Source organism: Mirounga leonina, unplaced genomic scaffold, assembly GCF_011800145.1.
Source record: "Mirounga leonina isolate KUSES-001 unplaced genomic scaffold, KU_Mleo_1.0 Mir_180, whole genome shotgun sequence".
NCBI classification, from domain to species: Eukaryota; Metazoa; Chordata; class Mammalia; order Carnivora; family Phocidae; genus Mirounga; species Mirounga leonina.
Window position 1 is genome coordinate 8,700,919 of NW_023270469.1, and position 15,287 is coordinate 8,716,205.

At 44.0% G+C, this 15,287-nt stretch overlaps 1 protein-coding gene and 1 long non-coding RNA gene across 3 annotated transcripts in view; both read right to left on the reverse strand.

Annotated features, from left to right (window-relative positions):
- Positions 1 to 15,287, reverse strand: part of WWOX (WW domain containing oxidoreductase) — a 980,179-nt gene that overhangs the window by 103,143 nt on the left and 861,749 nt on the right. The window lies entirely within an intron of this gene.
- On the reverse strand, positions 10,243 to 12,918 carry LOC118023838. Its single transcript, XR_004682912.1, has 2 exons — positions 12,838 to 12,918; positions 10,243 to 12,794 (listed from the first exon to the last, which is right to left on the reverse strand). It is a non-coding gene; the product is annotated as an uncharacterized LOC118023838 (long non-coding RNA).

A 15,287-nucleotide genomic window follows, 5' to 3' on the forward strand; every position in this document is an offset into this window, starting at 1 on the left:
ACCCAAATCAACAAAATCATGAATGAAAGAGGAGAGATCACAACCAACACCAAAGAAATACAAACAAGTATAAGAACATATTATGAGCAACTCTATGCCAGCAAATTAGATAACCTGGAAGAAATGGATGCATTCCTAGAGATGTATCAACTACCAAAACTGAACCAGGAAGAAATAGAAAACCTGAACAGACCTATAACCACTAAGGAAATTGAAGCAGTCATCAAAAATCTCCCAAAAAACAAAAGCCCAGGGCCAGATGGCTTCCCAGGGGAATTCTACCAAACATTCCAAGAAGAATTAATACCTATTCTTCTGAAACTGTTCCAATAAATAGAAATGGAAGGAAAACTTCCAAACTCATTTTATGAGGCCAGCATTACCTTGATCCCAAAACCAGACAAAGACCCCATCAAAAAGGAGAATTACAGACCAATATCCCTAATGAACATGGATGCAAAAATTCTCACCAAAATACTAGCCAATAGGATCCAACAGTACATTAAAAGGATTATTCACCACGACCAAGTGGGATTTATCCCAGGGCTCCAAGGTTGGTTCAACATCTGCAAATCAATCAACATGATACAATACATTAACAAAAGAAAGAACAAGAATCATATGATCCTCTCAATAGATACAGAAAAAGCTTTTGACAAAGTACAGCATCCTTTCTTGATCAAAACTCTTCAGAGTATAGGCATAGAGGGTACATACCTCAATATCATAAAAGCCATCTATGAAAAACCTACAGCGAATATCATTCTCAATGGGGAAAAACTGAGAGCTTTCCCCCTAAGGTCGGGAACGCGACAAGGCTGTCTACTATCACCACTGCTATTCAACATAGTATTGGAAGTCCTAGCCACAGCAATCAGACAACAAAAAGAAATCAAAGGCATCCAAATTGGCAAAGAAGAAGTCAAACTCTCACTCTTTGCGGATGATATGATACTTTATGTGGAAAACCCAAAAGACTCCACCCCAAAACTGCTAGAACTCATACAGGAATTCAGTAAAGTGGCAGGATATAAAATCAATGCACAGAAGTCAGTGGCATTCCTATACACCAACAACAAGACAGAAGAAAGAGAAATTAAGGAGTCAATCCCATTTACAATTGCACCCAAAACCATAAGATACCTAGGAATAAATCTAACCAAAGAGACAAAGGATCTGTACTCAGAAAACTATAAAATACTCATGAAAGAAATTGAGGAAGACACAAAGAAATGGAAAAACGTTCCATGCTCATGGATTGGAAGAACAAATATTGTGAAGACGTCAATGCTACCTAGAGCAATCTACACATTCAATGCAATCCCCATCAAATACCATCCACTTTTTTCAAAGAAATGGAACAAATAATCCTAAAATTTGTATGGAACCAGAAAAGACCCCACATAGCCAGAGGAATGTTGAAAAAGAAAAGCAAAGCTGGCGGCATCACAATTCCAGACTTCCAGCTCTATTACAAAGCTGTCATCATCAAGACAGCATGGTACTGGCACAAAAACAGACACATAGATCAATGGAACAGAATAGAGAGCCCAGAAATGGACCCTCAACTCTATGGTCAACTCATCTTTGACAAAGCAGGAAAGAATGTCCAGTGGAAAAAAGACAGTCTCTTCAACAAATGGTGTTGGGAAAATTGGATAGCTACATGCAGAAGAATGCAACTGGACCATTTCCTTACACCACAGACAAAAATAGACTACAAATGGTTGAAAGACCTCAATGTGAGACAGGAGTCCATCAAAATCCTAAAGGAGAACACAGGCAGCCACCTCTTTGACCTCAGCCGCAGCAACTCCTTCCTAGAAACATCGCCAAAGGCAAGGGAAGCAAGGGCAAAAATGAACTATTGGGACTTCATCAAGATAAAAAGCTTTTGCAAAGCAAAGGAAACAGTCAACAAAACCAAAAGACAACCGACAGAATGGGAGAAGATATTTGCAAATGACATATCAGATAAAGGGCTAGTATCCAAAATCTATAAAGAACTCATCAAACTCAACACCCAAAGAACAAAGAATCCAATCAAGAAATGGGCAGAAGACATGAACAGACATTTTTCCAAAGAAGACATCCAAATGGCCAACAGACACATGAAAAAGTGCTCAATATCGCTCGGCATCAGGGAAATCCAAATCAAAACCCCAATGAGATACCACCTCACACCAGTCAGAATGGCTAAAATTAACAAGTCAGGAAATGACAGATGTTGGCGGGGATGCGGAGAAAGGGGAACCCTCCTACACTGTTGGTGGGAATGCAAGCTGATGCAGCCACTCTGGAAAACACTATGGAGGTTCCTCAAAAAGTTGAAAATAGAGCTACCATATGATCTAGCAATTGCACTACTGGGTATTTACCCCAAAGATACAAAAGTAGGGATCCGAAAGGGTACATGTACCCCGATGTTTATAGCAGCAATGTCCACAATAGCCAAACTGTGGAAAGAGCCAAGATGTCCATCAACAGATGAATGGATAAAGAAGATGTGGTATATATACACAATGGAATATCATGCAGCCATCAAAAGGAATGAGATCTTGCCATTTGCAACGACATGGATGGAACTGGAGGGTATTATGTTGAGCGAAATAAGTCAAACAGAGAAAGACATGTATCATATGACCTCACTGATATGAGGAATTCTTAATCTCAGGAAACAAACTGAGGGTTGCTGGAGTGGGGGGTGGGGTGGGAGGGATGGGGTGACTGGGTGATAGACACTGAGGAGGGTGTGTGCTCTGGTAAGCGCTGTGAATTGTGCAAGACTGTTGAATCTCAGATCTGTACCTCTGAAACAAATAATGCAATATATGTTAAGGAAAAAAAAAAAAGAAGAAGAAGAAGAAGGTAGCAGGAGGGGAAGAATGAAGTGGGGGAAATCGGAGGGGTAGACGAACCATGAGAGACGATGGACTCTGAAAAACAAACTGAGGGTTCTAGAGGGGAGGGGGTGGGAGGATGGGTTAGCCTGGGAGGAGGGCACATTCTGCATGGAGCACAGGGTGTTATGCACAAACAATGAATCATGGAACACTACATCTAAAACTAATGATGTAATGTATGGGGATTAACATAAGAATAAAAAAAAACATTGAAAAAACAAACAAACAAAAAAAAAACAGGCCTCTGATTTTCATGGTGAAACTTAAAATGAAAATTCTTTCCAATAAAAACTGAGATCAGTGGGACCTCCTCCCACATGCACTCCAGGGATGTTCTAGTAAATGCTGAATGATCCTCTCTGGTGGGGAGGAGGGAGCCCTGGTTTGTAACACCTGCCATTTTCCATGGTGTAAATGTTTCCACTGTGGCTGAATTCCAGCGATCAATGTGATGTCACTGAAGGGGGGGGATGGGTGCAATCTGCTCCCGCTGGCCCAGCGTGGATGCCATTTCCACCCCACTACCTTGTTTTATAGCTACCAGAAATCGTCCTACATGTTTGCTATTGCCTTGCCTGTTGCCTACCAACACCTCCATCAGAACAAGAGATCCTAGAGTATAAGGGACATCTGCCTGTCCACCTCCATACGTTCCCATAGCTGCTCTGGACCGTGTCCAGATGCAGCACGCATCCATTAAATATTTGTGCAATGAATGAATAAATGGTGTGGGGTTGGCCAGGGGAGGAGACAGAGAAGAGGAAAGAGCAGAAGAAGAAAAGGAGGAGAAGATATGCATAAGCCAAGTGGGCCAAATCCTGTCCTTGCTGCTTTTTTCTTCAGCATGTTGGATAACATGACCCAACAGCTGGGTCACCTCTTCTCTGCTAGGCAGGCTTATGGAATAGCCAAGTGCCAAAGAGTTGACCTAAATGACTGCTTCCTTCCAGCCAAATATGGACCAGAAATTTTACAATGTGTTTTTTTACCCCAAACTCTTCAGCAGACTTTTTTTTTTTTTTAGTTACTATCACCACTAAAAGTTTGTGCTGACAGATCCTTTAAACAACGTCACATATAAGTGTGTGCCTCTTTTTTTTTTTTTTTCTTTAATTTTCATTTCCTATTGTTGGAAGTCAGAGATCCAACCATCTGTGTTCTAAATCCCGGGCCTCTCCTTTCTGAAGAGCTGCATAAAACTGATCTCTGAAAACCATTAGAGTGACAAGAAGAATCTGGGGCTAAATATGAGTTTGCTCATTTTAGGACTGGTGTAGAAAAAGAGCCTCTCCCCTTGGGCAGAAGTATAAACGTCAGCGTAATGAAAGAGCGTACATTGTTGTCTCTGCACAACTCATCTTGAAAGCTGACGTTTAATAGAAGATAATATCCCGCTTTGTGTGAGTGAGATGTTCTCTGAAGGCTACTGGCCCATGAATCTAAAGAATTTGGGGGTGGTGTATCTTAATTACCGCATGGTCGGCTGCCTGCCTCGCACTGTGGCGCCCCCTCAGTGCAGTCATGGCGGGGAGAGATTTGTGAAGTTCAGGGGAAATCCAGAAGAGTCGGCATTGTTTTCTGATGATTTCCCAGGGAGAGGGAAGCTGCTGAATTCCAAAGGAATGGGGTTTCTCAGGTGCCAGTGCTGCAGGGTATGAAAATTGCAGCTAAAAACTCACCATCATCAAAGAGCAAGCGATTATAAGAGCTGGGGGGGGGTGGTGGTTGTGGGGGGCTCACCTCTGATTCCCTTTGTACGGATGAAGGGAGGGGCCGAGAGCAACCACATCACGCATGTCAAAGAACACGGCAGTCCTAAGAAGTCACCGGCGCCCTGCACCACGCGATAGACTGCTTGGAGCGTGCATTTTGGGGAAGGTCATTTTTGTTCTTGCTGCTGAGTTAGGTGCATTGCTGGGCAGGATGGACACACTTTGTCAGTTTCTTGTGACTGCAGGAAAACTTCTTTACCAAAAAACGCAAAACACCACCAAACAAAAAAAGCCCCAAATCAGGTAAGGAGCGTAATGTTTCCAGTGGAGTTGAGACCACGGGGCACTGTGGGTATGAAGAATCCAAAAATGCTTTATCAGGCCCCATGGCGCTGACCTTGCAGCACAAGGAACTGGAACTGGGTCAGCTGCCAGGGGTGAAAGCAAGGTTCGTGCTGAAATGATCAGAAACGTAAAAGGTAAAATGTAATTCCCCCAGTGGGGGGATTACAACCTGGCTTCTTTCAAAAAGTTTATGGGGAGGGTCTGGGGAATGTGCCATGACGTATAACACAATTAAGATCAGTTTTGAACTCTCTTTTATTTTATCCCTCCTGTGATGAGCTCAACTCACTCTGATGAAAGTCAGCTTTCATAAGCAAACACCATAAACCTATTTTATTACTTGGAGAATTTTAAAACATTTCAGCAAAACCATCACAATTGCTTTTCTTCCGTGATCCTTTAAAAAAGAAAGAGAGAGAGAGAGCCCACACCATTTCCACAACTAGATTCTAAAAATCATGTTTGGATATCAGTAAATAATGATGGACAAATCTTTTTGCAAAAAATTTCAACCTGGCTTGCCTTGAAAAACATAAAGAGGCTCTCTGGCACTAGATGTCAAATTAATTGCAGGCAAAGTGTGTTACAGTAATTCACTTGGCAGTTTAAGCAAAACCAAGGGAACAGCATTAAACCGGATCCCCATATGCCAACGGGGCACCATCGCTTTGCTCCAGCTGATGAAATTTGACTGTAAATCTTTCCTGCCCTAACTTGGTCAGCAGCGGCACGAGGAAGATCTGTCTTTCTCTCTGCATTGTGCAAAATGGTTTATTTGCCCTTTTAGGAGGCACGCTGCTATATAAATTGCAGGTATGATTATTATTATTTTGAACTATTATTATGAGTTACTATTATAACCTTCCTGAGAGAGTGGGGGCTGGGCATGGGAAAGCGGTGGATGAGACGGAACTGTGTATGAATGCTGAAGGGAGGTCGTCTATCTTCGCTCAGAGCAGTGTCTGTAATATTTCAGGAGAGAAAGATCATCAATATGGACGGGGGTCCATTCACGGGAGATGGGGCAGCTCTGACTGTGGGCTGTAAGCCTCGTGCCCTGGTTGAATTATCCTGGGCATCCAGCCTGTTCTGCTCTGGGCTTTTGTTCACAAAAGACCTTCGAGGCATCTGTGAAAATTCACTCACTCAGCTACATTTGCTGAGCACCTACTGTGTGCCTGGGTCTTTGCTATGACTATAGACTCAACGAAGAATTGAGAGGCTCCGTCTCAGCAGCAGCAGGGGCAGTGATGTGCGTCACCACGACGGGACGCTGGGACAGGAGCTCTCCTTTGGGGGATGCTTCATGGGGTTTGGTTGCATCCACTGTATGGGAGAGTCTCCAGCCAACTTATTTGCTCAGGTCGCACGAGTAAGGGCAGACCCAGGATTCTCAGGCGGGTCTAACATGTCTAGAGCGGGGCTCCCAGGAGGCAGGAGGCAGCTCTGCCAACAGGAAGGAGGTGAGGAAAGTGTCGGACAGCCTTCACAGAGGAGCTGATACTTCAGCTGGGTCAGGAGAGCTCAGTCAGAACGGGGAATGGCATCCAGGGAGAAGGGAAGGCCCTGAAGGGTCCCCTTGTGAAGCCCTAAAAGGCCCCTGGGCTGGGAAGTGGACCAATGCCATCCCCTCCAGGCGAAAGGATCATGACTAATTACTCACTTTCCTCTGAGAACAGCACCTTGCTCTTAGAACATAAAGCCTTCCCAAACTTTAATGACTCCCTGAAACAACTTCTGGCCTTTGGAAAGTGGGGCATCCAAGAAAAACAATCAAGGAGGACTTGAAGGCACACGCAGTGTGCTCGGAGAATTATTTCTGGCTGTGGTCTCTGCCGTGGATCACAGGCCTTCGGCTTTCAATCACAAGGTTGAAAGGTATTAACAAGAACCCATGCGGTCCAGGGCAACTGTTTGTATAAAACTTTTCCTTCTTTGGAATGTAAACGGGTCTGTCTTCATCTAGAATTATTTTTACCGATTTCATCGTCAAAACTTCAAAGTGATTTTCCCCCCGATGTTACATGTATGTCGTGTTCCGCCCCCCAACTTTATCTTGTGTTTGTGGAGACACAGACCCAGCATCCCCAAGATGGGGCCCAGGAGCCTGACCCACAGGCACACCTGGAAGTCATTAAGCATACTGGGAGGAGGAAGAGGAGGAGGAGGAGGGTGGGAGAGGGGGAGGTGGAGGGGAGGAAAGGGGGAGGAGGGGGAGTAGAGGGAGGGGGAGGAGGGGAGAGGAGGAGGAAGGGGAGGAGGAAGAGTAGGGAGGAGGCAAAGGAGAAGAAGGGGAGAGGGATGGAAAGGGAAGAGGAGGGCGAGGAGGGGAGGTATGGGAGGAGGGGGAGAAGGAGGAAGGGGAGAAGGAAAAGGGGGAGGCGAGGTTGGGGGGGAGAAGAAAAGGGGGTGGTGGTGTGGTGGGGAGAAGAAGAAAACCATTTCTTTTCCAACACAGTGACGCTCTTTTTCCATTATGGCAAGTCTGAGCCAAAGGTGAAGAGGTTCAAAACAAACAGCTAAGAGACAAACAAATACTTTCTAAAAATTCCACAGTGTTGCCTCAGGATAATGTCAGAGGTCAAACATACCACTCTTAGAGAAGAGGAACAACCTGAACAGTGACCTAGACTTTATGATATTCTAGAGCATTCTGAAGTGAATTATAGCTGTCAGGGCTTAATTACCCAAACTTTCCCAAGTTATCAACTATGATAAAATGGGATTCAAATAAAACTCATACTAACTTAAGACTGATGTATATGAATTTTCCTTTGATAAGTCTTGTCAGGATTGTGAAGCTCCTTAGCTCCTGCTCAATTTGATACCCCCACCCCACCCGCCGACCTTCTAAGAGGAGGCATGGTGACTTTAATCAGCCCCACCTAGGAAACACACATATCCCATATGTATTAGTGCTGGGGATGCGGAAGAGAAATGCTCGTTACAAGAAGGGGAACATTACATGTTAAGCCATATGCCTGCCACAGAGATCCATAAAATTCAGCGAATCTCCTTCTGGAAGCTTGAGGATATTCATATTAGTGAAACTGGAATTAGCTGGTGGATGGAGAATTGCAACCAACTCTTGGCAGTTCATGGAAATAAAATACCACAACAGTCTGAACTGCAATCCGCAATCCCGTCCCCCCACCCCCGAGCTCTATTTTCCCACCTTTCCTTTTAAGACAGGGGCAAGGATGCATTTAATTTCTTTGATTTACCATGTGGACACTTGACATATATAGTCTCATATTACGTCTTGCAGATATGATTCTATGTATTCTGGAAATGCTAAGAAGTTCCCAGCACATCACAGGCATGTCCCTGGCAGATGCCAGTTGAACTGTGTGCTTTAAGAGATATCATCATTCCCATTATAAATCAAGAAGCTGAGGCTGAGCCACATTGAGTCTTCTGCCTCAGATCACATCACTGGAAAGGACTGGAACTGGTTTCTGCCCTGCCCTGGAGTCCATGCTCCGTCCATCCATCGGAGGGCAGAAGGTCAGCATTCTACTGCTGGCCCTGTGCCCCTGTTACTTTTTCTCAGTGACAATCTCATATAAAGTGAGTAAGAAGGGGCATAATGATGACCATCACTCCCTCGTGGCTTTCCTGACTCTCGCTTGGATACTTTCAGGCGCAAATCTTTCCTATTCAGGTGAGGTTGGCAGTCAGACACTGATGTGCTATTGAAAATTCAAGAACTAAATGGTATTCTCCCACATTGTGTATCCTTTAACAGGTGGTTAGATAAATCAGTGCTGGTATGAATATACAAGGAAATATTATCTGGTCTCTTAAAATAATTAGATCAATCTATAAAAATGGAAATAAACTTAATTTATAAAAAATGATAAATTATAAAATCCATAAAATTAAGAGGGCATGAAATGTAGAGAATAATGTATGTGAATTAAGAGTACGCATGTAGATTAAAATATATACACATATACATAAATATAAATGCGATTTTTTTTTTTTTCTGGCAAGGTTAACAATACACCATCAACAGAATTATTTTGAAGGAGGTGATTTTGAAGGCTAAAGGTGGTTAGTGGGCAAAGAAGGGAAAAAAAATATTTTTTCATATTCTTTCTTTCCGTGTGGCTTATTTTTGAACCTGGTGCATCTATCACTTGTACTTAGTTTTTGTGAGGGAGAAGAAGAAATCCAGGGAACGATACCAGTCCTATCTCAGCTTCAAATCATCGTCATGTCCAAGTGTGTAGCTGCCATGTATAGCCACAGACCCTGATCTGAAGTTGGTTTGGGAGCCATTCAGCCCACAGGCCCAGAGAGTAACTCCCTGGGGAATCCCCGACTCCCCCCTGGCCAAGTACTGCATACATTTAGCTGAGTTAATTCCCTTCTGTAAGCCCCAGTTTCCTTCAGGAAATGTCGATGAGGATATGGTTGCCTGTGTGTGTGTATTTACACAAAGTCTATTACACTCAGTAGGAGTTTAAGGTAAGTTGGATTCGTTCTCTTTCTACCCTTTTGTAAGAGAATTACAAAAACAAAACAGAACAAAACAAACCTCTACGATACTTCCAACTATCTCCCCTGTTGAGAATGGCGGATTGTGGCCTTGCCCAGATCAGCCTTCTAATGAACAGGTTTCCCTCCTCCCTAGTGACGGCCGAGTCTCTGTGGCTCTGGCAGTTGTGGTAGGCATGGAACGCTCTCTTCCTCCAGGCTTGCTTAGACCGTCCCGTCCGAGACTCTGGCTCATACATCTGCTCCTGAGGTTTTTCTTCTTGAGGACTTACTCAAAATGATCAAGTTTTATATTCATCCCCTCCCTGGCAAATGCTGACAACCCACTGCCGTGATTTTGCTCATTCTAGGCGCCAAGGCTTGGGGAAGACACATTTGCAGAGGATATTGACCAATGCCGCTGCATTACCTTCTGTGTATTCACCTCAATTCTGTATGCCTAGTTAAATAATATGTTTGACCAGTTCCTGTTAGAGAAACCTCATGAACTGGTAAAACACTTGCCAGCTTTTAAAATTACTGATACAATATATGACTCCCTGGCGTGGGCCATGGGCAAGGACGGTAGAAATAGACCACCCCGCTTCGCTTTTATAAGCCCACATTCCACATCATCAAAAGAACTGCACCTCGTGCTCTATTAAAATAATAATTAAAAAAGTGAATGAAGGGGGAGAGAGAGGCCTATTTGAGGAGCTGAAGTTTAAATATATTAAAAGGAGAACCACCTGCTCTGTACATCGTCATCAAAAACCACTCCCCTTCTTTTTAAGGATGTCTTATCTCTCCCACCATTTGAGCTGGTATCACCGTTCACCAGCAGCTGCAACCTCGGCACCCATTCGAGAAGCAGATGTTAGGGTTCCTCATTAATTTTGAGGGGGACCTCAAATTTGGAAAGGTGCAAGATTGTTAAGTGGTTGAATGGTCTCGTTTCATATCTACAGAAGCAAAAGACTGTGATGTTGAAGGGCAAGGTCAGAAGATGAAGGGCAGGAGAAACCATGAAATGCATTTCATTAGATCAATAAAATGTATGACTTCACTCACTTAATTACATAAATAAAGTTGTTAAAAAAATAAACTCGGGCACGTACCATGGTAAATTAGCAGGGGCTTTATGTAAGACTGTGGCAGTATGAAAAAAAAAAGCAAAACAAAACAACAACTCCTGGAAAGGTCACTCGCATGCATGCAACTTCTTTGTAAAAGCTTGATGCAAAAGCAGAAGGAAAACCTCCCAGCGCCGTGTGTCTGCCAGGATGGGTCGGATCCACGCTATAGAAAAGACCCAGGGATACCGAGGAGGCTGGGACTTGGGATCAGCCAAGACGCCCCACAACTAATCAGTTCTCTGTCCATCTGTTTTAAATCATGGTTTGAAGCATATTTATGTGATAAAGAATTAAAGCTGTTTCTCTTGGCCGGGGGAATAATTGGGACTCTCTTTTGGAAAGCCTCTGACATCAATACAGCAAGCATATTCAGAACCGAATTTAGGATTAAAGAGGCTTGAGCATGTTCACCTTTTTTAAAAAGCATAATAGAGACCCCCTTTCAAAGTTGTTTTCCTTTTAAGACAATGTAAGTAATAATCTCCCAAGGTTCTGAAGGACTTTTTCTTTTTTCAAGAGAAAAGGGATGTCTGGGGGGCAAAGAGGGACAGAGAAACCACAGAGAGAAAGAATGAGAATGTTGCTGCTAATGAGCCCAACAAACAAACTTGGAACATTCCTGAAAAGACCCCACCCTCTCCCCAAATCATGTGAAATGTGGCAAGTAACTGCCCTGAATAAATACCATTATTTTAATAATGAAATACCATTGATTTATCCCCTACTGTGGCTTTATTTATTTAGATTACCTCTCATGAATAGTTTCTCCAAGGACAGAATTATTCTGGAGCAGGATCCCCCAACTAGAAGTCTGAATACTGGCACCTACCATAGTCCTGCCTGAATGCCAAGCCCGTGCGTGCCTTTTCAATTCTACCACGCTGCCTTGTTGATAAAAACCATAACACACACAGCCAACTGGAGTTTGGTTGGCAATGATTTAAAATATGATTGCTCCCTGAACACAGGGATGCCCAGGAGCATGGATGGGTGTTTCTGCAAGTGGGGGCAGGACAACAAAAGGGGAGCTGCAGCTTCATCACCCGTGCCCTGTTTTTGAAAAGTTAAGACTCCCTGAATTAATTCACTGATGCCGAGACCATGAAAGGAACAAAACCTCAATATATACTTCCAGTGTGACTTTAAATATGACAAGGTTATCATTTCATACACTATTGTTCAAGAATTGATTTATGGGCTTCTGGGTACCGCCCTCTAAGCCCCCCCCATTCTCTACTCTAGACTTAACTGGAATTACGGCATTCAGGGATATGCCTTAAAATTTCATAACATTGAATGAAAGTATTTGCTAGATCTAAGTTCCATGGAATAATACAAACGACATTTTATTTTTTCCTCTGAGTTGGGAGACTAGATCCTGAAACACAGAGACTTGTACTCTTGAATTTCCTCTTTTTTTCCCCCCTCATTTACAAGCTAATGTCTTTTCCAAGCATGTATTTCACTTAAAGACTAATGACTCTTCAGAGTACAGCATCTTCCTCTGCGACTTCTCAAACGGACCTTGAGAAAGGGATTGTCCAGCAGCAGTCCTGCTGAGTCATCTTCCTTGTTAATTTGAGAAGGAGGCCTCATCTCCACTTGGGAAGGAAGACCTGGAGGGGAGGGGTGAGATGGGGGTCTGGCCAACTCTCACCCGAAGCCCATTTTTAGGGAGTGAAATCAAAGAGAAAGATAAGCCTGCTGGCCATTGTGTGGTCTGTTTGTGATATAATCTCATCCCCAAAAGAATTAGGTAAATATCCTTTTTTATGAAATCCTACACATCTCAGGAGTTCCATCGATGGCCAAGAATATAGTGGTCTCTGGTTGGCATGCAGCCCTTTCCCCCTCTGGCTGTTTCAGGGTAATAGGTCTTCCTTGGCCAACACACCAGCTCATCTCTGTGCCGAGAACACGGAAATCTGTAAGAACTGCCAGGGAGCATAGGGACATGATCACAGCCCAGCAAGATAACGACCGCATCTGTATCACAGTGAACACAAGTCCAGTTTGGAAGAGAACCGATCCTGGAGTATGTCATCATACCTAATTGCTTCTTTCTTGACGCACTGGGTTAATCTGTCCTTTGCTTCCTAAATGCTGAGTCGTGGAAGTTCAAACCCCAGGATGGCAGGGTTAATGTCCTCTGGGTGTTCTCAGCATGACTGGGGTACCAGTACCTGATACACATTTGCTCTGCAGTCCCAACAGGCCTCCTGCGTCTCAAGACTCAACCCACAGGAAGCCTCTGCAGACCCCTGTCTGGAGTAGAACTGACCCCACCCTCCGCCACACCTGTGTTTGGGGGTACTTCGCAGTCTCCTGTTCCCGTTAACACGAATGCACTTATATTATTAGTGTTAACCAGAATGTTTTATGTTATTTGACATTTAATTAATTAACGAAAAAAAATCTTTTGAGAGCTAAGTGGCGGGCAGTGTACTAATAGTTTATGTGAATTCTCTCAGTCCCTCTGCCGTAGGTGCTGCTAGAGGAATAGAAAAGTGCACAGGTTCCCGAACCAGATACTCTGGGTTTGAAATCCTGAGTCCCCTGACTGGTGGCTGTGAGCTCGGGCAAGTTCCTTTTCTGTGCCTCTTCTGTAAAGTGGGAATGAAAATGAAAATGGAACCTTACAGGGTTATGCTAAGAAGTACCTTAATTTCATGGGGAGCGCTAATACAGAGGAAGGGCTCAGTAACTGAGCTATTTTTGTGATCTCTGTTCTGCAGGTGAGGGAAGTGAGAAGTAAAAGGCCAAGTGACCCCCGAGAGAAGACCCAGCCTGTGAGCAGCGAAGCCGAGACTTTGCTCCGGGCGGCCTAACCCCCACCTCCTCACCAATGGGACCCACACCGTCTTTCTCTTTCCGCCGGCCCATGAGCAATTTGAGTATTGAACTGTCTTCGAACCACAGAGCCAAGCACGGGGCCTGACACATTAAAAGGGCTAGATAATAATTTAATTGATGAATTTCAATGATGAATGAATGAACGAACCTATTAATGGCTTTAGATTGTAATGAAGAGAAAGCACAGTGTCAGGCACAGAAAGCAACTGATAAAGGATATTGAGATGCAGCTGGTGTGAGATGAAAAAAGCCAAGAATTTATTTTCAACAAAAGCTGTGAATGTCCCTGAAAATTTCCCAGGTGGAAGTCATCCACATTATTTATTTATTTTTTTTAAAGATTTTATTTATTCATCTGACAGAAACAGACACAGCGAGAGAGAGAACACAAGCAGGGGGAGTGGGAGAGGGAGAAGTAGGCTTCCCGCCGAGCAGGGAGCCCGATGCGGGGCTCGATCCCAGGACCCTGGGATCATGACCTGAGCCGAAGGCAGACGCTTAACAACTGAGCCACCCAGGCGCCCCCAGTCATCCACATTATTTAAGCATAAATATAGCAGCCTTTAAAAATGAACTGTCATTTTCTTCAGTCTAAACCCCAATGTATGCAGCTTTTTTTTTTCCTTAAAGATTTTCATTTATTTGAGAGAGAGAGAGAGAGAGGGCACACAAACAGGGGGAGGGGCAGAGAGAGAAGCAGACTCTCTGCTGAGCAGGGAGCCCGATGCGGGGCTGGATCCCAGGACTCCAGGATTGTGACTTGAGCTGAAGGCAGATGCTTAACTGACTGAGCCACCCGTGTATGCAGCTTTTAAAACACAACCATGCACTCACTTTATTATTATTTAAAGCAATTCCTTTTTCTCCTCACTCTAAAGCAGTTTCCTCCTCTGGTTTTGATATACCCAGATTGTTCCACATGAGATAGACTGTATGATCATTGAACTTTAAGGTACGTGCCCACGCATATGGCCAGTACACCAGAAAGCCTGCACCTGTCATCAGGCAATCCCTTAACATCGGTGAGCCCCCTGAAACTAAATCTTGATTTTGCACTGGAGATTTTGCAAGCGCGGGATGGGCTTGCTTCTCTCTACTCTCTCTTAGGTTCGTCTGGATACTTTTGAAGGTTAAGTGCTAGAACAGTCTCTGTTGTGACATACTTGGCAACATGTTGCAACCCGCATTGTTCAAGAGCATTCCTATCAAGACCCGAACTTGCAAACTCTCAGCATAAAAGAAGAAACAGAGTTCTTTGTCAGGACAATGAACTTGGACTGTTGTTTACCAGTGAATGGAAAACAACATTTTTAACCCAGAGAAGTGACACTCGGCCCCATCTGGTGACGCCTCGACTCCCTCCACGCTGGGCAACGATGGTGCCTTTGTGTGGGGATGCGGGAGCACGTCGCCAAGCCAGGCCTTGTTGCTCGGGCAACTGAGTGACCACCTTCATACGTTGTGGCTTTTTCCAGGCCCACTGAACTAAAATATGTAAGGAGACCTAGCCTCCACCACAGGCTCTATTATCCCCGACTTCAAATCGAATCCTACTGGCTCACAAATGGACTTTTCAAAATTTGGCAAATTAGCCCCAACGCTTTGGAAATAAATAGGATGCTGTTAAGAGATTAGAATTCCACAGTCAAGTAAAATTAGCCTTTGGAAAGAAATGCACTGACCCTTCTGTCTCACTGAATTTGCTACTCAAGTCATTAAGTTACAAAGCTCGAGATTTAAAGTTACCCTGGATCCAGGCCTTGGCACCCTTGCTTGACATCTGTGTGACCTTCGCCAAGCTATTTAACCTCTCTGAGCCTTGGTTTTCTTTCTTGCCCGTAACAGGAGAATGATGG